Source organism: Mastomys coucha, unplaced genomic scaffold, assembly GCF_008632895.1.
Source record: "Mastomys coucha isolate ucsf_1 unplaced genomic scaffold, UCSF_Mcou_1 pScaffold6, whole genome shotgun sequence".
In the NCBI taxonomy this organism is placed as follows: domain Eukaryota; kingdom Metazoa; phylum Chordata; class Mammalia; order Rodentia; family Muridae; genus Mastomys; species Mastomys coucha.
Window position 1 is genome coordinate 109,404,516 of NW_022196912.1, and position 25,473 is coordinate 109,429,988.

The window sequence follows — 25,473 nt, forward strand, 5'->3', positions numbered from 1 at the left end:
AACCCCTCAGCTCCATTGGTCTTTTCTCTAATTCCTTCACTGGGGACCCTGCACTCAGTTCGATGGTGATTCTTTTGTAACCACGCACTGTTCTTTCCCATAGGACTTTTGCCAACTGCTGTCTCTGCAAAGGAAAACTCATTCCTTCTCCACAGTAATATTGCCAATGTAGGGGAATCATGAAAACACTTAAGGTTTAAGGCAGTCTTTATTCTAAGCTAGGTAAGCTTGATCATGTTTGCTTCTTTTAAAGAAAAAGCAGTGTGTGCTAAATTCAACCTTGAAATTTTGAAAAGATGAGAGACAGGTAAAGGAAGAGAGGGGGAAATATAAAGCCCTTATAATGGGTCTAGATCAACCATGGCTTCAGTTCTTTTCAGAGCTTTTGTTTCAAAGGTCAAAAGTAATGATGAACTTCAATGATCTGCAGAGAATGATCTTAAACCTGGGATTATGTAATGAGAAGTAAGTTAGTTTAATAGTTGGAGAGTGTGTCTTGTCTATCAGCCATGGGAAAAAATGTGATTAAAAACAAAACAAAATACTGTCCACATTCTTCCACAATCAGAGATTTACAGAGACCAATTAAAGAGCAGAGACCTCTTAGAATTCAATAAAAATTCAACCTAACAAATGAGATGAAAGTTACATAGTCTTTACCTAGAGAGAGACATGGTCATGCAGACAGGGTCTGTAAGCCCGTGAAGCCTGCAAGAGCAGTACATGTTCCCTTACTAAAGCCTAGAAGATGACACAGCCATTGCCATCAAGAACACAAGAAACTGTGGATGTTTCAACAAAATCTGCTCCAGTCTGAAGCCATCACTTGTAGGCCTTGGAGGGGAAGGGGCTTGTGGAGTTTTATTCTTTCTCACCAAGTTTGCCTATATATAAGTTATTTGAGAGGAACAGTCATTGTATTCAATAGGGCACACACTGGTGAGCCCATTTTGTTCCAATGGATAGCTGCACAGCCATGGACACACAGATGGCCCTGGTTATATTCAGCGAGGCACAAAACAAAACAAAAGAAACCTGAAGGTGGAAAAGAGCTTTGTGGAATTGAGGTAAGGGGAGATAAGTAGATTAAAAAAAAAGTGTAGGAGGTGAATGCAGTCAGAATGTATCATAAAAACATGCTGGAAATTATCAAACAATACTATTTCTTTTTAAATTTTATCAACATTATGTTTTTTTATTTGTTCTTCTATCTCAAAATGCATCCTGACCACAGCCTCCCCTCCCTTTACACCTCTGTGCTCACAGGCATAATGTTTTTGCAACCTAGGATTAGTAAGGGTTCAACCTCTCCTTGTAGCCTACCATCCAGCAGAAGTAGTGGAAAAGAAAAGGTTTTAGGATATGAGGGAATTGATCCTGTTCACCAATAGTTCTCTAGAGGCCAGCTCAATCTTCTTTCTCTTCAGTTTTGTCCTGTATCAAACACCAAATGGACTCAGCAGCTATAGGCCTGGCCTGTAGGCAGGCAGACAACAGGCAGGAACCAGCAGCTGTAGTTCAATCCTGCAGAAATCACAGAGCTCGCCAACCAGCCTGAGGTGAGGCTGCTGAAGCTGTACGCTCCTACAGGAACCTCATGAACAGTTCTAGGGTGAGTTTCTCTCACAGGGAATATTACCACATGTTGAGCTCAACAACTCTATGTAAGGTGAACCAATATGTACACGTTGTTGGTGAAGAATAGCAAGATGGTACAAACCAAACCAAGGTTCCCTGCTTGTCTCCCACTGTCTGTGGAGGGTCATATTTATACTCCTTCATCACAGGTCCCTTCTTCCACATGTTTGCTATATTAAAACATCCTTTTACCTGTGTCTGCTTCAGGAAAACAGTCTTTCACCTGTTTGCTTTAGTAAGACAGCCTTTCACCTGTGTGGCCTGGCAAAACATCATTTGACATAACTTTCCAAAGGAACTAGAAATTTCCACTTCAAAAGTCTCCAGAAGAATTTTAATTAAAAAAATAATTTGTTTCTTTGTTAATGTATTTGTTAATGAATTTGCTGATTTTACATCTGGATTTCAAACTTCCCTCTTTCCTTTTTTCTCAGTCCTACACTTCCAAATTCCTCTCCCCCATTACCTCCTTAGAGAAAGGGAAGACCACTTGGGTACCAGCCCACTTAATATATCCAGTCCCAACAGGACTAAGCATATACTCTCCCACTGAGGACCAACCAGGCAGTCCAATTAGGGGAAGGGGATCTGTTGGCAGGCAACAGAGTCAGAGACAACCCCTGCTCCAGTTGTTAGGGAGTCAAGCTATACATCTATTATAAATGTGTCTAGGGCCTACATGTATCCCCTGAATGCTCTTTAGTTGTTGGTTCAGTCTCTGTGAGCCCCAAGATTTTGAACCCTAAGAATCCAGTTTGATACTGTAGGTCTTCTTGTGATGCTCTTGACCCCTCCAGTTTACTCAGTTCAATTCCCAACTCTTCCACAAGACTCCCTTAGCTCCACCTGAAGTTTAGCTGAAGGTCTCTGCATCTGTTTCCATCAACTTATGGAGAAAGCCTCTCAGAGGACATTTATGCTAGGTTCCTGTCCACAAGCATAGCAGAGTACCACTAATAGTGTCAGGGCTTGGCTCTCTCATAAGGGTCTCAACTTGGGGCCATCATTTGTTGGTAATTATGTCCATATCTCTTCCATCTTTACCCCTGTATAACTTGTAGGCAGGGAAAAATTAGAGTTGAAGGTTTTGTGGGTGGATTGATGTCCCTCTCCCTCTGCTGAAAGTCCTTCTTGGCCACAGGAGGTGGCTACTTCAGTGTCCATATCCCTAGCTGCTAAGCGTCTCAGCTAGGGTCACCTTTCAGACTCCAAGGAGCCTCCCCTAACCCAGGTCTTCAGCTACTCCAAGAGATATACCACACTGACTTCATTCTTCCTCCCTGCCCACTTAAGCCCTCTGTTCCCCAACCTGATCTTCATTCCCAGTTCTCCTTCTCACCCTCAATCCCTTCGAGTTCCTTCCATCCATTTACTTCTGTTGACTATTTTGTTTCCACTTTTGAGTGATATTCATGCATTCACCCTTGGGCCTTCCTTATTATTTAGTTTTGCGGGTCTGTGAATTGTAGGATGATTACCCTGCACTTTATGGCTAATGTCAACTTATAAGTGAGAACCCTACATTTCTTTCTTTCTTTCTTTTTCTTTTCTTTTCTTTTCTTCTTCTTCTTCTCCTTCTCCTTCTTCTCCTTCTCCTTCTCCTTCTCCTTCTCCTTCTCCTCCTTCTCCTTCCTTCTCCTTCTCCTTCTCTTCTCCTCCTTCTCCTTCTCCTTCTCCTTCTCCTTCTCCTCCTTCTCCTTCTCCTTCTCCTTCTCCTTCTTCTCCTTCTTCTCCTTCTCCTTCTCCTTCTCCTTCTCCTTCTCCTTCTCCTTCTCCTTCTCCTTCTCCTTCTCCTTCTCCTTCTTCTTCTTCTTCTTCTTCTTCTTCTTCTTCTTCTTCTTCTTCTTCTTCTTCTTCTTTCTTTGGTCTGGGTTACCTCACAAAATCAAAAACTCAAGTGACAGCACATACTGGTGAGGAAGTAGAGCAAGTAGAATGAACACTCTTCCAATACTTCAAGGACTGCAAACTTGGATGACCATGTTGGTAATCAATTTGGCAGTTTCTCAGAAAATTGGGAATTGTTCTACTCCAAGATCCAGCTATACCACTCCTGGGCATATACCCAAAATAAGCCCCACTATGCCCTGAAGACACTTGCTTGATAGCAGGTTTATTCATAATATCCAAAAACTCGAAGCAGCCTAGATATCCTCAACTGAAGACTGGAAAGAGAAAATGCTGTACATCTACACAATGAAACATTATTCAGCTGTTGTTAATAAACAAAGACATCCCTAAATTTGCAGGTAAATGGCTGGAGCTAGAAAATATCCTCAGTGATGTTCCATAACCCAGAACCAGGAAAACATTTAAAAATGGAGTCAAGATTTCAAAAGTTTTAAACTTTACTTAATCATACATTACCAAATCAAGACTATGAAAATAGTTTTATAACTACAAGAAATTACAGAAACTTAATGACATAAACACATACTTGAAAAGTTTGGGAACTGTACATGAGTTTTCACCCATTCATTTAGCAAATACTCATGAAGCAATATTCTGTTATTGAATCTTAGAAAAATTAAATTAATCAAATTTTAATGTCAGTTATTTCTATTATTTAGAAAGTAACAGTTTCCATAAACTTGACTTTACATGTAATCTAAAACCTGTAAAAATTTAACATTCAATTTAACAAATTTCACAAAAATTAACAAACATAATCTAGGTCATGCCATTCTATCAGAGAAATGAAATGAATAAGAAAAAAATAAGTTGAAAATGTCTTGGAGCCATATTAGGACTATAACAATAAAAGATAAAATAAACTATAGTATCGTTTTAGTATATCCAAATTATATTTACCATGTTATGCTACTCATATTTAAAGTACTCAGCAAACACAGACGAGATGGCCAGGGCCTGATGTGTTGAAAACATCGCACTGATGGTATGGCTTCAGTGTGTACCCTAGTTTTGCTTATGAGGAAATCCATACATTGAACTCTTTAAGGCTTTAGTGGCCAACAGTTTGACATATCTTGTATTTCACCATGTGCTTGGGTAGGTGTTGCTTTTGTACTGTAGGCTTGCACTCCGTAGGTTAAAGGATAAACATTTTCCAATTTTAGAGAAGGTGAAGCTGTGAGTGTCATTTGTAGGGGAAGGAGGATCATAAGCTGAAAGAATTGGTGGTCGATTTTTACGATTCTATCACTCATTTCATCCTAGAACAGTGCTGTATTGTGGAAATTGTTTAGAAGTCTTTTAAACCTGTCACTGCCATTATAGAGATATCTACATATATGCTACATGCTATTATATGAGTCTTATATCAATGGCCTTTTGTTTCTGTTTATGTAACCAATCTCCTGGGAACACTGCTAAACACATTGTTGCAGAAGCACCTAACATAACAGGAACTACAGACTCCAAAACAATTTCAGAGGAAGAAGCTGGGACATCCAAATGTATCTCTCCTCACAACCTCACCCCAGTGCGTAAGATCAAGAGAAGAAGAACATGTGGACATCCTGGGCTTTTCTTCACAAACTTTCTCAAAACAAACTCTGCAGGACTACCCCACACTTGGCAGAATGAACTGTGGATAACTGCCATAATTCAGTCTATCCCACAGTCCAAGTATCTAGGATTAACCTCTTAGAGAGAACATTTCTACTATTAACTCCATGAGAGACAATATATCAGACTCAGAATTCCTTTATGTGTTACACAGAAGGAAAATTAAGGCCAGAAATACATGAACACAGAGTAGAGAAATGCAATGAGAAGCAAATGCATTTAGTCTTCTGTCTTTCCAAAAATACTAAATTATTTTGCATTAATTATATATGTCTTGATTTTAGTGCACAATGATTTTTACCCCAAATGTTTTAGGGTCAGTCATGTTAAGATAAAATGGATTATTGCCTGACTTCAGATTCGTTGGAATTCTTGCCATACTGTAGGCACACATTCAAGGCACAGCTCTTATTAGTTGTTGGTTTCTTCATGAATACAGTAGAAATAAGTCAAATTCAGAGTTTCTGAAGAATATTAAATAAAATGTGCATGCAAAAATATCTTTTCTTTACACACAACTCATAAGATTCTATTTAAGTATGGGCTCTGTCTGTCTGTCTGTCTCCTAATAATGATTTCCCTCTCTCCCTCCCTCTAACAGGAATTTTGTTTTTGTACATAAGTGGTTTCAAGGATTAATCATGTTTTCACACATCATCTCCAGTGTCTTTCATTGAGAAAATATTGTTATGGAAACAGAACTCTTTTGCTATTTTCAGGTGTTTGTATCTGATTTTATTCCTTTAACTGTATGCTTTATATTACCTATAAAAACAGTTTATGACTTCTTGCTCAATCAATGTAAGGAAAATGATAAGTGGTGATTAAAGTATGGGAAGAATGTGAAGTTCTAATGCTTTCCCCACACTCTGGGTGCTGACTTCCTCCAAATATTAGAATGCATATTAGGATAGGCAGGTATGGAGCTGCTTGTCATTTGAAGTGGGTTTTTTTCAAGTGGTGAGATCAGTGTTGGTGTGGCGGTTTCCACAGAAATACATCCAAAGTAAATTCAGACACTCCCTTTAAATATGACACAAAGAGTAACTAAGAAAGTTCAAGACATTTTGATTGCCAAAAGAGTCAAGAAGTAATTGTTTTCCATAAACAGTAACACAGAGCTGTAATACCACAAAGAAGCAATCCCCAAGAGGCTTTTCAACTACTCTTTGTTGACTCAATGGAGAAAATGACATGCCAGGGATGCACCCTGGCCTTTGGGGTTGAATCGTACTGGGCAGGACATAGTGTCGGATGAAGGCCAAAGACCGATCATCCCAGGCCTCATAATGTTACTATTTGTGTTTTAAGAAGCACTGATTTCCTTTCTCTTACTTACTATGTTGTGCTTCAATAAGTGCTGGTTTCTTTATCTGTGACTCTTCCTATTTTGTTCTAATAAGTGCTGATTTATTTTCTCTCTCTCCAGGACATCCCACTTGCCAGGGGAAAGACGTGGAATTCATTTACTCTTTGTGAATCAGTAAGAAAAGAAAGGAAAAGAATTAAAATATTTTACACAGGAAATATGCGCAGACAAACATACTCACACATACACACACACAGTGACCTGACCTAACCACCTTTCTCATCAACTCTACAATGTATTCATGCATACTTACATACATACTCATATACCTACATGTTTACATACAGACAAACAAATATATACATATATACATATGGTGGATGGGGCAAAGCCCTGCAAGCCACACTTTATTTTGTCTCTCTGGACTTCTTTTACCTTTCTTAGACAAAAGTTCTTTGGAATATCACCTCATATATTAAATGTTACATAAAAGGGGAGTTATAGACAATGTTTGTATTAAGGTAAAAGCAGTGTTTTATTCTATTAGCTGAATAATTATAAATTCAAATCAATCTTTTCACATGGCCTCACCTTATCATAGTACACACCTGTGGCTTCATCCTTGGATCTGATCTACAATGGATGTTTTCCCTTGATCACAAATTTGTCCCGAATCTATTTCTCTTTTTACTGTAATTGTGAAAGCTCAATGTATTCCTGATTATGGAGCCTTTGCTTAGTATTCTATAAGGAGTGGTCAGATTATATTCTTGATTCTAACTTTATTATATCTTTATGGGAAAATAACTAAAACTGCCTCTAATAACTTTATTCCTAAAATTGTTTACCTCAAATCAGGAATTACATAAAGCCATTAACTCATCGAAACAGCAATAACTCAGGAAAGTCCATATTCATATCGATCTGGAAAAAATCTGCCTGTTAGGATGGGGTGATCCCCAGCAATCCTTGGGCTGTGTAACAGTGACATGAAAGGCATAGCAGCAGCAAGAAGCATGCTGGGATGAAGTCCCCCAGGACTCTGAATTCTCAGAGCTCACCCATTGCAGGTCATGCAAAACGGTGGGCCATCTCCACAAAACTAACTTGCATGCCTTTAGCTTTTTCTAGATAGCTCCTGGTGATGCCCCAGCTTCTAGCATTAAAAATTAGTGAACAGGAGGATTGGGGCTACCAATAAATCAGGAAGGTACTTGCTATCTAAGTATGAAGGTTGAGCTTGATCTGTAGAAAATTTTAAAAGCCACATTTTAAAAAGCCAGGAATAAAGGCAACCATCTCTAATCTAAGTGCTGGAAAGACAGCGACAAGCAGGATCCTAGGCTTACTGGACAGCCTGACTAATATAATTTGTGATTTCTGAGAAAATAAGAGACTCTGTCTCAAAACTCAAGGTAGACAGCTTAAGAAATGACCCTGAGTTTGACTTCTGACCTTAATACAATCATGCACTTATGCAATATATCTGCAAAAACATGTACCCACACCCACATGACCACAATACATACAACACACACATACACATACAATCCGTGAAATGAAAGAAAAATATTTTAGATGACTAACTGAAAAAACTTTGTGTCACACACAACCTTTGATGTTCACAAGTAAAACAGAGAAAGGCAGTATCATGTCACACTTTTTCTGATGGATTTCTCAGAGGTCCGTAGGTGAGCCATACCCTTAGGTAAAACATAAATATCTACTTTATCTATTGGGACTTCGAATAAGATGTCCCTTGCAAAAACAAATACCAGATGTCTAAACATTGAACACATGGAACTCTACAAGTGCAGATGATCTCAACCTTTTCATTCCTGTTGAAGTGTGCAATTTGAATGGGAAATCTCCAAACAGAAGCTAGCAGAATCTTTGACCAATCTTTTGTTCAATTTGTAATTACTCTTAATTTAGAACTGATGATAGGAAAATATAAGCCCCTCATTAATCTAATTTAAGTGATTGTATGAACTGTCTCAAATGAATCAAAATATCCACCAGCATGCAGACTTAATGGATGAAAGCAGTTAGCTGTGTGAAGATAGGTATTCATTAAGCAAACATCAGCCTGTCTATTCTGGAGTGACTCCAGGACGGGTGTGACTTGCTCCTTAAGTCAAACTTAATTATTTAATGGGGCAATTAAAAATAGTGCATGTTTTAAATTATGATTTATGAGGTATGAAGTTACATTACTCTCCAGCTATGTATCTTGCAAGGTTTCTTTGTGTCCATGAAGGGTGATTAAATTTGCATATAATTTTAGGAGCTAAAGCTAGGAAAGTGAATGTATCCTGTCTTCAAAACACAGCAGTCATTTCTTCTGAAAACTGTTAAGGTTTCTTCCATTTACTCTGTCATTTTTATCTGGAGGCAGCAATAATCTCTCATAGACACACACAAAACTCTCTTAATTAAGCTATTAAAAATAAATGAGCTAGAGAAATCTAAGATGACAAGTTGAATGTCAAATTTACTTTGGAATTAAACTATACACTAAACACCAACAACAATCAGACATCCTTATACACAGACACTTTCTGGTTAAACCGCATGATAAAATAATGATTGACTTTTCATTTTAAATAGTGAGAATCATTTTTTTTCACAGAATAGTGAAAACAAGCAAATATTGTCTTAAACAGAACAGGTAAGAATACTGACACCTCTCGACTGCCCTTACTCTTTCTCTGCAAGTCCTAGCTTGAGAAATTCTAAGTTATGCTTTTGCAGTCTAAGGGAAACACCCAATGTGGTCAGAGACTAGGATAAGTCATTTTCAAAGTGTATAACTGATACATTTTCAATGTTATCTTCAGGGACATCACTAAATACAGCTCTGATAATAATCAAACTTATAATACTCACTTGAATATAATTATTTCATTTCTATCAAGGATAAAACATCACAATCCCAGTTGTGTTTCCCTGCTCTCTTGGTCTTTTGTTTATGGCTTTTTATTTTTAAATTTTATTTTACTTTAATTTTATTTTGAGACAAGGTTTCCATTTGTAACAGCTCTAACTGCCCTGAAACTCAATTTCTAAACTAGGCTGGCCTCCAACTCATGGATTTGCCTGCCTCTGCCTTCTGAGTGCTGGGATTCAAGGCATATGCCACCATGTCCAGCTGTGGCACATAGCTACAAAGTGTTTCCTACTATCATGCCACTTGACACACTGTAAAAATTAGACCTAAGGAAATTAAGGAAGTTTTTCTGAGGAACCTCCATGGACTGAATATTAGTGAGCCAGGAGCTCTCTAGGAACACAATCCTGTAAAAGTTACATTGCAATCACTGGCAGTGGATGGCAAAGCTACAATTTGTTGTGAGGTCTTCGTGGAAGAAAAACTAAATAGGAACGTGAAGATTCCAAGACAATTCTCTCCTCTTTCTTTGATGCCAAGTATTGATAGCATTATGTTTTGTGCTGGTATGTAAAAAAAAAAAATTAAATCATCCTGCACCACTTCTAAATAGGTAATGTCATGTGTTTTTCTAAACAGATAACTGATCGTCCTGTCAGTCAGACATTCTTAAGTTTCTCCCCCACAGACACTAGAGTGATCACTTAGAATTTGAAAAGTTATAGACAACAATGATGTACATGCATTGGGAAAAGAAATTTTGTAATGATAAAATACAAGGCTATGCAGCAGACAGTGGTAGTATCCACTTTAATACCGAGACTCAGGAGGATGAGGCATGCAGATTTTGAGTTCAAGGACAGCCTGGTCTCAAGCAAGAGCAGAGCAAAACAAAACAAACCAGAACAGAAATCAGAAGAATATGAATCCAGGGCTAGGTGACCCATTTTATGTTATGAGAAATGAGTATGCCTAGAAAAATACTGGCAAAAGCATAAACAGACAGTGGGAAAAATATATACTGGCAACAATAGAATGAGAGACCCTTGATTTACCCTATCCTGAAGCCAATTCACTGCTCAAATTCTTGATTGCACTCTTTTCAAGCTAAATTTTTTCTCTTCCAACTATTTATAGTCACTACCTCAGACAGTAGTTTTACTAAAGCAAGATTTTGTTTCCGTGGCCTACTCTTCAGTTTGCTTTTTAGCAGGTCTACTCTTTAGAGTCAAATGAAGAGATTTAAATCCTACTGCCTCCGTCTTCAGTTTCTCTAAGTGACTGGCCATTTTATGTTCTTTAAAATATTTCAATTCTACTTAAAATTGGAGATGGTGGTATGCAAATTTTGATTCCTATACTTTTTTATTGAGAAGAACATCAGTTTCCACATCTGTGGTATTAAACCATGCTTCTTCAGATTTAATGTATCGAACAAAGTATGTATAGAATTACTTACTACAAAATAGCATGAAAGGAGCTTCATCCCTACTAACCTTATATATTTATCATGTGCTTCTTTTAGACTATTATTATACATTTTTAAACGACGTTTTAAATGCTAGCTATAAATATACAAGCTTCTTGGGATTCTTTGTACTTTGGCAAGTGTTGGCTCAGTTGATTTTCTCACTTTTTACAAACTTTTGAGTTACACAAAATTAAGCATGAGAAGCCCCTATAGGGAAGCTTCTGTCTGTGTGCACCCTTTATTCTGAGGAGAATACTGACTCTTCAAAGGTCAGACAATCATTTTGACCTTTTGCCCCATTCCTGTCCACAACAGCCTGCATGATTTCCTCTCATGATGAGGCCAATGTTTTCCTTGTCTCCCTCTACCCCAGTCTCTGATGTTACACATTTTAATGTCATTACCACATGGCTTTAAGAAAAAAAAAAGAAAGAAAGAAAGTGGCCAAATCTCCTTTTTGCACAGACCCAGACAGGACTTGGTATTTAGTTCAACTCATTATGGTTTGTATTTTACTTTCCTGATTTCCTTTAGTGCACAGGGAAATTTAAAATCCACAGCATCCATTCCCACTATAACAAGCCTGCTGCTTTTTATGTAATCAGCCAATCTAATTTTAAACCTTATAAAGTTGCTTTTCCCCCCATACTCTTAAAAATGTTTTAACAGCAAGGATTGATTTTTAAGTGCTTAGAATGACTTCCTTTTACAATTTCTTCACTGTGTTTAAGATCGAAGTGTTTTGACAAGTATCTGATAGTGTTTGTCCTTGCAGCTATGTAGAAGTACCAACAAGTCTCAGCCTTCAAAGATAAGCAGTTCTTACTGCATTCTTGCATAGTGATAAGAAAAGAAAAACAATAAAGACCCAAGACGCTCTCATGATTTGTTTCTGTTTTGTTCAGAGTCATTCACATGGTTCACAGAAGCCTTATAAAGCAGAGCAACTAAAACATCACTAGTGGTCAAATAATGAGAAATAAATGACAGTGTGATACATTTCTAAATCCTTAATATGCACATAAAAACACAACCCAGTCATTAATTAGGTATAGAAGGTGAGAAGTGAAGATCTGTCTGTCACTTGTTCATAAATTTCCCCTCTAATTTCCACATTACATTATCAACTTTTTAAGTAAGTCATATAATCAAAGTATTTCTCTTTGTTCTTCTATGTTTGGTAATTTGTGCTTTACTAAACAAACAATTTTCTCATTAAGTATTAATGAAGGAAGGGCTATATCCTTCACACAGGATCCATTATAGTCTCATGGAGTAGGGTTGAATTTTTACCGCAATCATGAGTGTCTTACAATTTGTCCTTTTAGATTTCTGGTCTACTTTTAAATTTTAAGATGTGAAGGTAAGCTGGGCAGTGGTGGCACATGCCTTTAATCCCAGCACTTGGGATGCAGAGGCAGGCTGATTTCTGAGTTTGAGGCCAGCCTGGTCTACAGAGTGAGTTACAGGAAAGCAAGGGCTATACAGAGAAACCCTGTCTCGAACCGCCCCCCACCCCAAAAAGGAAGATCTGGACACAAAACTGAATTTATGCAATGTAACTTCTTCAGACCTAGTCATCACATCACACTTCCAAATATCCTCTTAAAATAAAAGCAATAGGAGCCATGTTTTAAGATGTCAATAAGAGGAGAAATTAATAATGTTAACATTTTCATATTTTTGAATAAAATTTCAATATATTACTAGCAGCATAAAATTTATTAAGATTCTTTAAATAAACCTTAGAAAGGTACAAATTTACTAAGATCTCTTCTCAAATCTTGGAAATGTGAAGATGAATATAAATACAGAAAATGTAAAGAAATGTCCAGAAGACATTGAGAAGAGTACCTGTGAGACTGCAGTTGTGAAGACAATCTTTATTATAAAGGAGCCATTATCACACACTCCAAGTCCCTCTTCACACTCTATTCATCAGGATCTCCTTCTTCAATCAGCCTTAATGTTTGAAGGTAACCTTTTTGATAGAATAGTTTGGAAAGCTGGTGCTGCTATTAGAGGTACTTCATATAAATGACTATTAAACAATAAATATTAAACAGCATAATTTTACTTTAATTTCTGTTCTTTTTATCTATTTAAGAACAATATGTCAGGTATTATAGAATATATGAACATCATGCAATCATAGCCTTTGTCTTCAAGAACATTTGATAATCTACCAAGGCCAATAAATACACATAACTAACTATCATATAAAAAGCGATTTTGAAATGTTCTATATAAAGTACAAATAAGATTACTACTATAAAGACAACTATGTTATTCAAACCAAAAAATGGTAAGGCTCACAAGATCTGTAGAGTCAATCGTGTGTATGGAAAAATAAGTCATTTCAAATAAAACCAATCACAGACTCCAAATATTGTATAAAGATCATTTTATTGTGCTTCTGGAGAAGGATTAGGTTATCTAAAGTTTGAAAGGTCTAAAACAATAGAGTGTGTAATTATTATATCTTTGATGCATGGCCATATGTTATGCTATCATTAATTTATTTATTGAAAGGAGGTCAAGAAAATGAGTAATACGATTGGAAAGATAGATTTGGTCAGATTGTGTAAAGGAGTAAATGTTTATAAAATAATGTAGTAGACAGTGGGGGAGTTTTTGAAATTTTTCATTAGCAGAGCAATGTCATAGTGATGAATTAAGGGGAAGTGAATAGAAATGTAGTAACCACAAACATCAATACATTCTGCGATACTGAAGAATGAGGCATATGTTAAAAGCTCTGGGAGAAAAAGGATATATTTAATAAATAACTTTTAACTAATGAAAGGCATCATAAAAGGCAGATCTTTACTACTCTTTAAAATCCTTGCTAAAGAATAGAATGTAAACATTGAGTGAGGGTAAAGGACAGTTAGCATATGCTTTCCACTGTGTATTTAATGAAAAGTCTCCTGTAATTGCCACAGTTACTATATAAATTCAAATTAATTGTAATCTTCACTTCTGATAGAAGTATAAACACTTGAGAAAGCTGTCCTAAAGTCACACAGAAAATCATTGGAGTAAGCCTTTCTTTTAGGAGTTTGGGTAGTAGAGAATGCAGCATATATATATTAGCTCATTTTATACCACATCACTACCCAACCCTTCCATCTTGACAGATTTATGTAAATCTGGTGACTTTTGTTTCTTCATCTGATAATGACAAAATTCATTTGAGCCATTTCTTACCTCCTACTCTGCTCAAATATTCTGCCATGCTTAGTTCTAAGGTGCATTTCTTGGCTTTTAATTTCTATAAAAGTACCAGAATTAACAAATTACTCCTTGGCTTACTCTTTTGGATGTGCCCACACTCCCAGGGACTGAACGGCCCCATAAACTTGTACCTCTTATGAAGTAGCACTTCAGAGAAAAATCCTATGATGGAGCAAAGCTACCCAACTTACCATGAGTCCAGGAACAAAGACAGAGCACAGAGGAAGCCGAGCAAGGACAACACAGCATGATCTCAAATTTTTAGTGGGACCTTACCTTTTAAAATTCTATCCTCTTTGTTTCTGAGTCTCACTAAATATCTACTCCTGGAATACATTCAAGGTGCAAACTTTAGGGTTCACAGGATAACTCAATGGATAATGAAGCCTGTTTCCACAGGTGCTGGTCTACATTTGATTCCCAGAACTCAGATAATGCAAGAAAACATTCGCAAATAATTCTATGACCCCTACACGTATGTGAGTGAAACAACACATGTACACACATCCAAACACACAGAAAAGTAATTTAAAAAAATCAACAAATACTCAAAGTTTAAAAACTTTCCAAGTTCCAGAATGTTATACAGGTTATGAACCTATTTATATATTATATATCTGTGTGTGCATGTGTGTATGTGTATATATATGTATATGAAATTTACATATGTATGTCTGAAAGAAAATGCTTTTCCGTGATGCAGAGTCAGCAATCTCATTAAGCACTCCAAAATTACAAAACCATCTGTCTAGGTTCTTTCTTTTATTCTTGACTTTAAGTGGAGAAGAGAAGAACTTTAGAAGCAGAATTACTTAGCAAAAAAATGGGGGCATACAGAACAAAAATAGAAATGAAATAGAGGTAGACTAGATAAAAGAAGAGGGGTGATATGGGTAGCTTTAGCATAGAGTGTCTGAATACTCTTGGCTGCCATATCCCTACTCTGCAAAAAAAGATCCCAAGATACCAGACAAAAGTGATTTCTGTCACATTATATGACTTATTCAACACTCCCTGGTGAGTCCTTATTGCAGTATTTCCATTTCATCATTATCATCACAAGAATCATTACTGGTATTGCTTTGAAAATCTCTCTGGACAGATTCCTACTTTATTTATTTTTCCTCTTATACAACAAGTCTAGTATCTCTTAATTTTTAAAAATTTTGGTTTAATATGGATATTTCTACCTTAATGAAATGTGAGTGGTTGAGTTTTGATGACATTATAGCTAGTTTAAATCCTATTTGTTTCATCTTTGGATGTCTTGCTTCACAGATCATGACCTAAGGTTTATTTTGGTGGTAAATCCATTTGTCCTGGTTCTATCAAATTCAGATTTTTGCTTTTTGTTGCAGGATATTTGATCACACTGTAAAGTCTGAGAATTTGTTATTTCTTGAAGAAAGAGAGAAAGGAGGAAAGGAAGGAAGGAAGGAAGGAAGAAAGAAAGAAAGAAAGAAGAAAGGAAGGAATGAAGGAGGAAAGAAAGAGAGAGAGAAAGGGAGAAAGGGAGGGAGGGAGGAAGGAAGGAAGGAAGGAAGGAAGGAAAGAAGTAAGGAAGGAAAGAAGGAAGGAAGAAAGGAAGGAAAGGAGAAAACCCTTTCTAATGGTGGTATGGCTCAGCCCTTAGGACACATCTTTAATCGCTCTGGCTAGAATTCAGACACAGCCTTAGTACACACCTTTAATTACACACAATGAAGATACATTTACTTTTTAGAATGAAGCATCCATGTTTAAAAGTGATGTTTAACTGAGTAGCAGACAAGGTGACAGATGAATGAAAGACTTTACAGAATAAGGTATGCCCAACTCTCATGAGAAAGGGGAAAGGAAAGCTACTGGAGAGGGAGCAATGTAGAGAGAGAAAAGGAGGCAGTTTTATAGGGAGAGTTTCACAGAGTCAGATTAAAGAAAAAATAACATGTGTAGGCAGAATGAGAAGGAGCTAAATTAGAACTGATTGCTGGAGTCAGTCTAAGGCCAAGCAAAGAAATTCAGTCCAAGTTCAAGAGAAGCCAGATTGAATCAGTCAGTTTGCAGAGGAGTTTAAGCCCGAACAGCTGAGTTGAATCAGAGATCAGAAAGAACTAGGAAGGGGTGAGCTTATTCAGGAACAAGTCTCAAAGGCTAAAAACATTCTAGGCCTACATACGATTCTATGGAATCTAGAAGCTTCCAGGATTAAGCCTTGATTAACAGAGGGAATAAGTGTCCAAAATGACAATTACAACAGAAGAATAAACGTTACACTTACAGATTTTACAGAAAGATAGAATTTCTAAAGTAGAAAAATCAGATTTAGTAAGTGAAATGATTTCTTCCTCCCTGATCTTCCCCCAGTTTTGAAACCCAAAGTCACAGTTTCTTTACACTCAACGCCTGTCTCTGAGGAAACTGTCATTATTGTGGAAAAGGAAACTGAGACAAATGGCAGGGAGATACCTCAGATCACACATTTGGACTGTTTCATTTGTACCCCAAAGTTGCAAAACAATCAGCAGTCAATCCTTTCTTCTACCTAAGGATTGTTTCCGCCCAGGGTAACTGTTTCCCAAATCCAGCCAGCTTCCCATGACAGGCACCACCTGTCTGTTTGCAATAGAGACAGACCAGCCTGACCCTTTCTTTTAATCCCGGGAAACATTGCTGGGTGAGCGCACATATCCTCCTGTCCAGTCCCTTTCTTCCTTTACATATCATTCCCCAGAGTGTTCCCAAATAAAACTATGAAAAAGTGTCTGGCTTGGAATCTTTTGGAGCCCACCCGATGAACAGAATCTAAGGATCTGAAACTATCTTTACAGTTTCTGGTTTAAATTTGGTTTCGTGGGTAAAACCACAGAGATCAAATTCCACAGTGGTCTCATAGAAAGTAGCAGTAGGCTATGAAAAGCTTCAGATGTTATGTGATTTTATGGGATAAGGATGCTTTCTGATTTCAAATAACATTTTGAAAGAGTCCAGGTCATCTGAAAGGAGTTTGAAATATAAGTGAGTTTCATGCTCACTCATCATTAATGCAATATTCCATAAAAATAAAAAATAATAAAAAAAGGTACTGATGTGTTCTATGAAGGCAAAAATTCTTTGGGGAGGGGGGAATCAGATGGAAGCAAACACTCTCAATGTGGCTTGATTTATCTCCTTTGATAAACTCAAATAACATAGTCTTTAATTGTATTCAAAGACACGTTGGTCTTTGGTGAGCTTCATCACAATGTTTTGATTAATACAGCAGCACCCTTACCAGCAGCTACCTTACAAAACGTAAGAGTATCTATCACAGAAAACATGTAGCCATTAGGCCACTGAAGGCCCACATAGTCTTTGCAAATTGGATTTTAAAGCATGACTCCTAATATCTTTACTGTAAATAAGACCCCTAGAAATGAGATTCCTTTGGCTTTGTGAGAAAGGTATAATTAATGATCTTTGTAAAAATAGAAGACTTGGATCCAAAAGCAAGGAAGTAAAGACCCTGTGTCCCTGACACCTCACCCTGGGCTACATATCTGTCCCTCTTTTAAATACTCTGCTTGCCTTATTGTTAAGCTGCCTCAAAAACCACTATAAAAAGAACTCTGTGTTTCATTCCATAGACTGAAGCCTATGGAGGAGACGTTTTTAGGAATGGAGAAAGGATAGGAATCAAAATATGAAATATCATATTTAACGTAGACACATATGTAACTCTATTGTCTACATGAGATAAAGGTAGCAGACTTGAGACTCATATTAACCACTCTTTTCAACAGATAGGAGTACAGAAAATATTTTCAAAGCTCTTGATCCAGCTCAGTAATTTAAAACATGCAGATAAATATTTAAGTTTGTACACAGACATGGAATAACCTAACAACAATTTAGAGAATGCATCTGCATTCCTAGATAAGAGATAAGATGAATGTGAGTCATGTGTATGAGGTTCTTGTCTTGTAGCTCATTTTATACTTCCAATGTGGGAAATATGAAAAGCAAAAAGGGTTTTTTCATGCAAATTACTCCTGACATTCCTGTCCCTCCTTTTTCCCATCCTAGACTATTTATTTTGAGATCTTTCCTCTTCTAAAGAAAACAAATAAGTATGGGTGAATCTCTAGATTATATAGGTGTCATATAAATATATATATACCTATACATATATATGTACATATATATCCTAGGTTAGGAAAATATAAGAACATAGTTGCATCCTCAAAGCTAATTCAAGAGGCTCTAGCTAAGTTTTCTTTTACCAACAAAAACAAAGACCTAAGGACAACTGAGTGCAGGTGAATAGATAAGGGCAAACGTGATAATGTAGAGTCAAGTCTCAACAATAACTAACAAAGAACACCTGCCAACCACATGGAGACATAGAGGAAGGAAAGTTTCTGGAGTCCTTGTCCCCTTGTGGGTATTCCTTTGCTCTCCACAGAAAGGGACTCCAGTTGATGAGTTATGACAAGATTCCAACGGGAACCCAGTCAGCCAGGAAGGGCATCACCTTATGTGGCATGCACATTCTCATTGCTTTGTCACTTGTTATTATCATTTAAATATAATGATGCCTCAGAAGGAAAGAAAAAACTCAATATTTGCCACTGACTTAATCCTGACAAGGGAATTACAATAACTTATTAAGGCTTCTAAATGAACAGCTCCAGATATTAGAGCTGGCAGTGTTGCAGAACAGTAACATCCTGTGACTCCATTTGTGGCATAACCTCATTAAAACTCTCTCTAGCACATACACACAAATACTCCCACCACACACACACACACACACACACACACACACACACACACACTAATATACCCACATGCAGGCATGGGAACACACAGAGGTAAAGAGTACAAATTTCGGTTCAAAATTAAAAGGGCCAATTCAAGTCCATATTGCTGAACATTTAGAACACAGTTATATTACCATAAGGCAAGGCATGTCAATTTCCTTCCTTACCAAGAGTAATCTGACAAGCAAGCTGCAAGAGATTAAAATGTAAAAAGTACTTATCAAAGCCAAAACTTAATAATACTGCCCTCCACCTAACATAGGAACATTCTAGCACATTTCCTTTTCTCTATTAAAATAGTAATACCCTTTTCCTTGATATGGGAAGTATCAGCAGAAATTAGACAGATCTGAACATTCAAAAGCCTGTCAAGGAGTAGAACTTCCCATGTCTGGGAGAGTCTACTACAGACTAGTAAAGTTACAATCTTGATTTCCAAATTTTAGGCATCCTACTAATCACTGTCACCTTTCAATATTGAATCAAAAGACATTTGAATATTAATTTCATATAATTATGACACTCCTCTGCTATCCATAATGCACCCAGTATATCTCCACCATGAGACACCAAGTAGATATTTTAGTTGTTTCTATATTTAAAAGCAAGAAATAATATCATTTGTTTTCTCAAAATTTTCTACTGTGTGACATTTCCTTGTAGAATAGACAAATATTGCCCAACAGTATACCAAGAAAATTCTGCCTAGGTCACTGTGGTGGTTTGAACACAGTTGACCTAGGGAGTGGAATGTGGTGGTTTGAATATGCTTGGCCAGAGAATGGTACTATTAAGAGGTGTGGTCTTACTAGAGGACCTGTGGCCTTACTGGAATAAGTGCTCATCTTGTGCTATGCCTGATCAGTCCTTTTTTGTAAAATAGAACCAATCTCCTTTGTCATTTTCTTGAGATCTCTAAGTGTCTCATTATCCATTCATTCATGATAGTTTTTCATATATATTTATACCTGAAATTAAAACTCCTTATGCTGATGGATCCTGTTATCTTTTATTATTTGATTCACCAAAGAGGCCTTGAATAGTTCTGTGATCCACATGAGACTTCTAAAAGACCAAACCTGATGAAGATTCCCCACAGAAGGATGCCTGTGGGGAAGGATGTGCCATTACCTGAGGTTCAAGCCATATTTTACTTCCTATGCCAAAACACTCACTTATAAGTAATTTAGCCTCTGCTGCACATGGCCCATGAAGATGCTGGACTCTCTAGGTAGAACGAGTCTAATCTTAGGAGAAGTTTTATGAATTTAGCTTTGAGGAGGTTGTTCTTCATGTGAGGGTAAAATTTATCAGTAATACAGCTGTCTGTATGCTAGTTATGTCCTTATAAGTAACTGCATATTCATGATCATGTAAGCTCGCTAAACACAGTTCATCAAGCCAGACATGGAAAGAATTTTTACTTCTGTCTTTCTTTCTGACATGAGTAGATATTTGTTCCTGTCTCCTCAGGAGATTGAATTCTGACTAATAAATTCATGCCATAGCACATAGCTTGATTTATACAACTATCAGCTTATATTAATATAACAAAATTTCTAGCTACCCTCTATACAAAACTAAATATACTTTAAAGTGTAAATTTTATAGAACAAGTAGTTGGTTTGAGATAATGAAGTGATATTCTTGAGATCCCAGTGTTAATGCTGGAGATAAAATCTGAAAAATTCCACTTTTCAAATAAGCCTCTTATATAGTTAAACAAACACACACACAGACACACACACACACACATGCACACACACACATGCACACGCACTCACAAATGCACATGTACACGTACAAATTTTGTATATTTCAGAAATAGACATTCTCCTTAAGTATGTTGCATAATCATAAAATATTTATATCTAATCTATCCCTAGTACTTTTATATATAGTACAGTATGTGTGTGTGTGTGTATGTGCATGTGTGTGTGTGTGTGTGTTTGTGTGTGTGTGTGTTCTTTCCCTGAGTAAGTGAAGATAGGCCCATACACGGGAATGTCTTTGGGTTGGGCAAAGTGTTATGAACAGGTATGGCTCTTTCAGCTTCCCAGCCACAGGTTAATGATGGTACATTTTTGACATTGAACATGCTTTCAAACCTTGCATTTTTCCTTGGCTGCAAGAATGCCAGTGTGCACTATAACATAATCCTTTCTCTTTTTTTCTGTCTAAACACCAGCATAAAAAAGCATGGACTGAAGCCCAAGTTGGCCCAAGTGCAACATCAAATATGAATGAGAAATAAGCTAGTAAGGCATTCAGAAAAAGTTAAGCAATAGATTACATAAACTTTATAAATAAGTCAGTTTTAAAGTACTTCCTATGTGACAGCCATTTGTTAATTTTTTAGTTATTTTCAGAACTTTATGGATTACATACAATATGTGATTTTCTCAGGAAATGTAAGTATAGAGAAATCATGCAGTTTGAAACAACATAATCAGAAAATAGCAGTGCCAAAATATAAAATGAAAGATATCTGATACTTACATATAGGTTGTTTGGCTACAATTGAATATTGATTAACAAGAGAAATTTACCTAAAGATAGAGCAAGTATAAAAACATATCACATGAATAGTAATGGAAGCGCAGATGTCAATATGCAGAGGGCTTGTCAGCTCTTTCCAGGTTTTCTGAAGTAACACACAGTCCCTTCAAGAGACTTTCAACTGATCTCACAAGTCCAGGCAAGGACTCTCAGCATGGGTGGTCGAGAGCTTCAGTTGTTTGTTTTACAATATGTTAGAACATTGCCAGCTAACATTTTAAAACTTTTTCTTTCCCTTTTAGTCAAACCAGTTCCAAATGTTTAAATGTTAAATTGTGGGAAGAACTTCAAGTAGCCAGAATATTTTTTTCCTTTTATGAAACATAAACATTTTTTTCAGAAAAAAAGAAACAAGATTAATCTTTTCACTTTAGCAGGGAAGGCAAAGAATTACCCAACCCAAGGCATCTTGGTTTAAAAATCACATTAACTCTTAACATATTCAGGATATCTTTTGATATTAGATAAGTATAACTATAAAACAGGCAGAGGCTAGAAAGGAAAGTAGCCAGACCTTCCCTCAATTAGAAATGCTACTAACTGAAGAAACAGGAAATCAACTCTTTTGATAATATAATTTGTTATAATTTTTATTCTTCCCTTTATCTGTATCTTTTCTCTAGAGTCATGTGTGTTGTTTACATTCTAAAAACTTCACTAGTTTTAAGGACTTCCATCGAACAATAGAGTAGAGAATCCACCAGGAGAGTTTATACACTAAATTTCTGAAATTTGGGCTCATTCTCCTTTTTCTCTCTTGTGTTTTTGCTTCCATGAAAAGACTGTGGCCAGGCTATTCTGCTCATCACGGGGAGATGAAGCAACATGAGAGAACTTGAACCACCCCCAGACAAACCCAACATAGTTTAGCTCACCTTTGGCTAACCTACTCACTCTTGAGATAAATAAATACTGATTATTGTTTTTTTCCCCTGGAGACATCATAGGTGTTTCCATGTGGTAGACAATGCATATATTATTTCAAGCTAGCTTCTCCATAATTAAATGTTTGTTGGAAAGTAAGGTTGTTATTCTCAGAGCCATGGGAACAATAAGAAAAGTGATCCTAAGAAAGTGTTAACTCCAGAAAATAAACTGCAGAAATAGAGGTGAGAGATTGAGCTCTTCTACAGGAGTATATCACTAACATATCTCAGGCCCAACTCCCTTACAACGCCCCAGAATCTTCTCTGTTGCACAGACTCTCAGTCAACTCCACAGCTAATCTCACTAGCCAGTTTGTTCCAGGCATCTGCTCTCTCAAGCTTCTGAAGCTGTAATTAGAGGCAGGCTGGCACACCTGCCCTTTATTTTTGTTTGCTCTGGATAGCTGCAGATTGGCCCCCAGTATGTGTACAAATACTTTAACCCCTGAATCAGAACATCTTATTTTTGAAACAGGGCTTCTTCCTGGATGTGAGCTTACTTACCACTCAGATCAGAATGTAAGTCCACAGGGATTCCATTTTCTCTATCTCACCAGTGCTGATATTAGAAGCTTATGGCTTTGCACTGAGATTTTTATATGGGTGCTAGAAATTCAACTAAATTCTTATGCTTGTGAGGTAAGCAGGTAATGACTAAGACATCTTCTAGGACTCTAAATGCATAAATTATGTTCTTGTCTAAACATAAGAAATAATTAATATCAGTAGTGACTAAATCCAGATAGCAATGCTATGCTGAATAGAATGTATATTCTGCTCCCATCCGTAGTGGTAGTGAGAGCAGAAGCTCTTAGGATTGCCACCGTTTTAATAATGATAAATATTTTATTTGTGATTGCTGTGCTCCAAGTCCCGTCCTGATGATTGAACAGAATTATCAATTCAGAATTAATTCGATTAATCTTGAAGGAAGAAAATAGCATTATTGCTACATTCTAGAAAAAAAACAATTGATAAATAAAGTCCACTTTGTGCATTATTTAATAACTCCAAAGTAGCAAAGTCACAACCAAATGTGCATTTCCTAAAAGAAAAAGTATTTTAGACTTATATTTAAATAATTACAACAAGAAACAAATTGAGCAGTCTATGAGGAGAAATGGGGTAGGTATGAACCACATTAATCAATTAGGGAATAGTTAGAGTTCACAGTTCACTACCATGATTACAAATGTTTGTAAGGTAACAGAAAATATGTCCTGTAGTCTAAACTAGAGGAGAAGTGAACATTTCAAAGCTTATGTGAGTCTGGAGGGAAATTGTTTAAACAGACCCATACCACACTGCACAAGTTGCTAATTGACATGCAGTGATATAAACAAGTATAGTGGTCCTGAGATGATCTCCACACAAGTATCAGGGTCATCAATCACATCCTCTTCATGCCCTCTCCACAGTTCGGACATTCTACACCTCCTGATTCTGGTCCAGGATTTCACACGCATGAAGCTCTTTTTTTGTTGTTGTTTGTTTGGTTTTTCAAGACAGGGTTTCTCTGTTTAGCCATGGCTGTCCTGGAACTCATTCTGTAGACTCATGAAGCTCTTAACATATAGCATCAGGAATATATTTGGATTGTTTGCTCAACAATGTATGGTATACTCTATTTTCATGCATTGTCACTGATACATGTATAACTCACTTTTTAAAGACCATGTTGACTGTACATTTCATTATTTTAATTCTCAAGATATTTTACACAAGTGATAGTTTCTAGTATACATTTTAAAACACATATTTTTCTATGGTGACAAATTTGCCCCAATCTCATACCCCAGTTATGTTATGTCAGTAACAGTCCCAGACGACCAAACTGTTGGATCTCATTGTTTTTCAGATGCTCTGAGCCTCAAACATTTTCCAGGACCTTTAAGTGAGAAACAAAATCTATTTAACTGTACATTTTTATATATGAGATTATCTAAGCATCTATAATATATGACAACCCAGGACATAAACCTTTTTTCTCCAGTCTTAATTTTGGTATCCTTTCTATCATGACTGTCATTTAGCAAAAACAATCAATCGCATCTGAAAATCTCCAAAAGAACCCTAATCATTAGTGCAAGTTAGCATTTCATAAGCTGGCCATTTCAAACCACTGCTCTCAGTTGGATGCATATAGCTCTATAATTTTACCAATCAACAAATATTTTCAAAGTACATTATAATATTTACTTCATGGAAATTCTACCTGAGTGATGACTTAAATATCAATATGCCATATTATGTCTGAAATTGAAGAGATATTCCATGTGTGATGTGCTATTTGACCTATGATTCTTGGACTCGAAACACTTTCTAAGAGTAAGATTTCTATCTGTGGTCAGCAAGGCTCTTTATAGAAAACTACATCAATGTTAGCAACCTATGATCACGCTCAGTGATTCTGTCTGAAAGGTCCATCAGCCTAACTCTATTCTTAGTTAGATACTGCCTTCTTTTATCCTTCTCTAGCCACATTCTTCTTTAAAGTTTCCAGAGATGTGTAGACTCGAAGTTTGATGTGTATCCAGAATACCTCAACAATGCCAGGAAATTAGTTTTCCCTCGTTGTTTAACATATGCTATTAAAACTACTTTGCAGTTCAGACAGATCTAGAAGGTTTAAAAGATATCTAAGTTGGTAATGTTCTGAACATATAAGGACATGGATTTAAACTAAAATAAAAATCACAAAATAAGCTATGGATGATTGGACATACTTGTAATACCAGCACTGGGCAAATAGAGAGATATGGCTACCTTGAATTTGCTGTCCAGTTAGCTTAGACAGTGAGATAATCTTACTAGGAAAGAATATATATTTACATATATCAACAAGGTTGCCAGATACTTGTGAGTAATGATATTTGAAGCTGACCTCTGGCAACTGGGATAGCCATTCTCATTCACACTCAAATATATTTACATACTCTTACACACCTCTGGAGAAATAGATCATTTAGTTCTTTATGTTAATGGATAGCCACTACCTAGGAAAAACTACACCTCACATCAGGAACTTATTTATAATATTTACCTTATCTTGTTTCAGTACAAATGGTGACTGATCTTGAACAAACAAAATTCAGCAACTGTAATTTTAAAAAAAAATCCTGATTCCATATGGG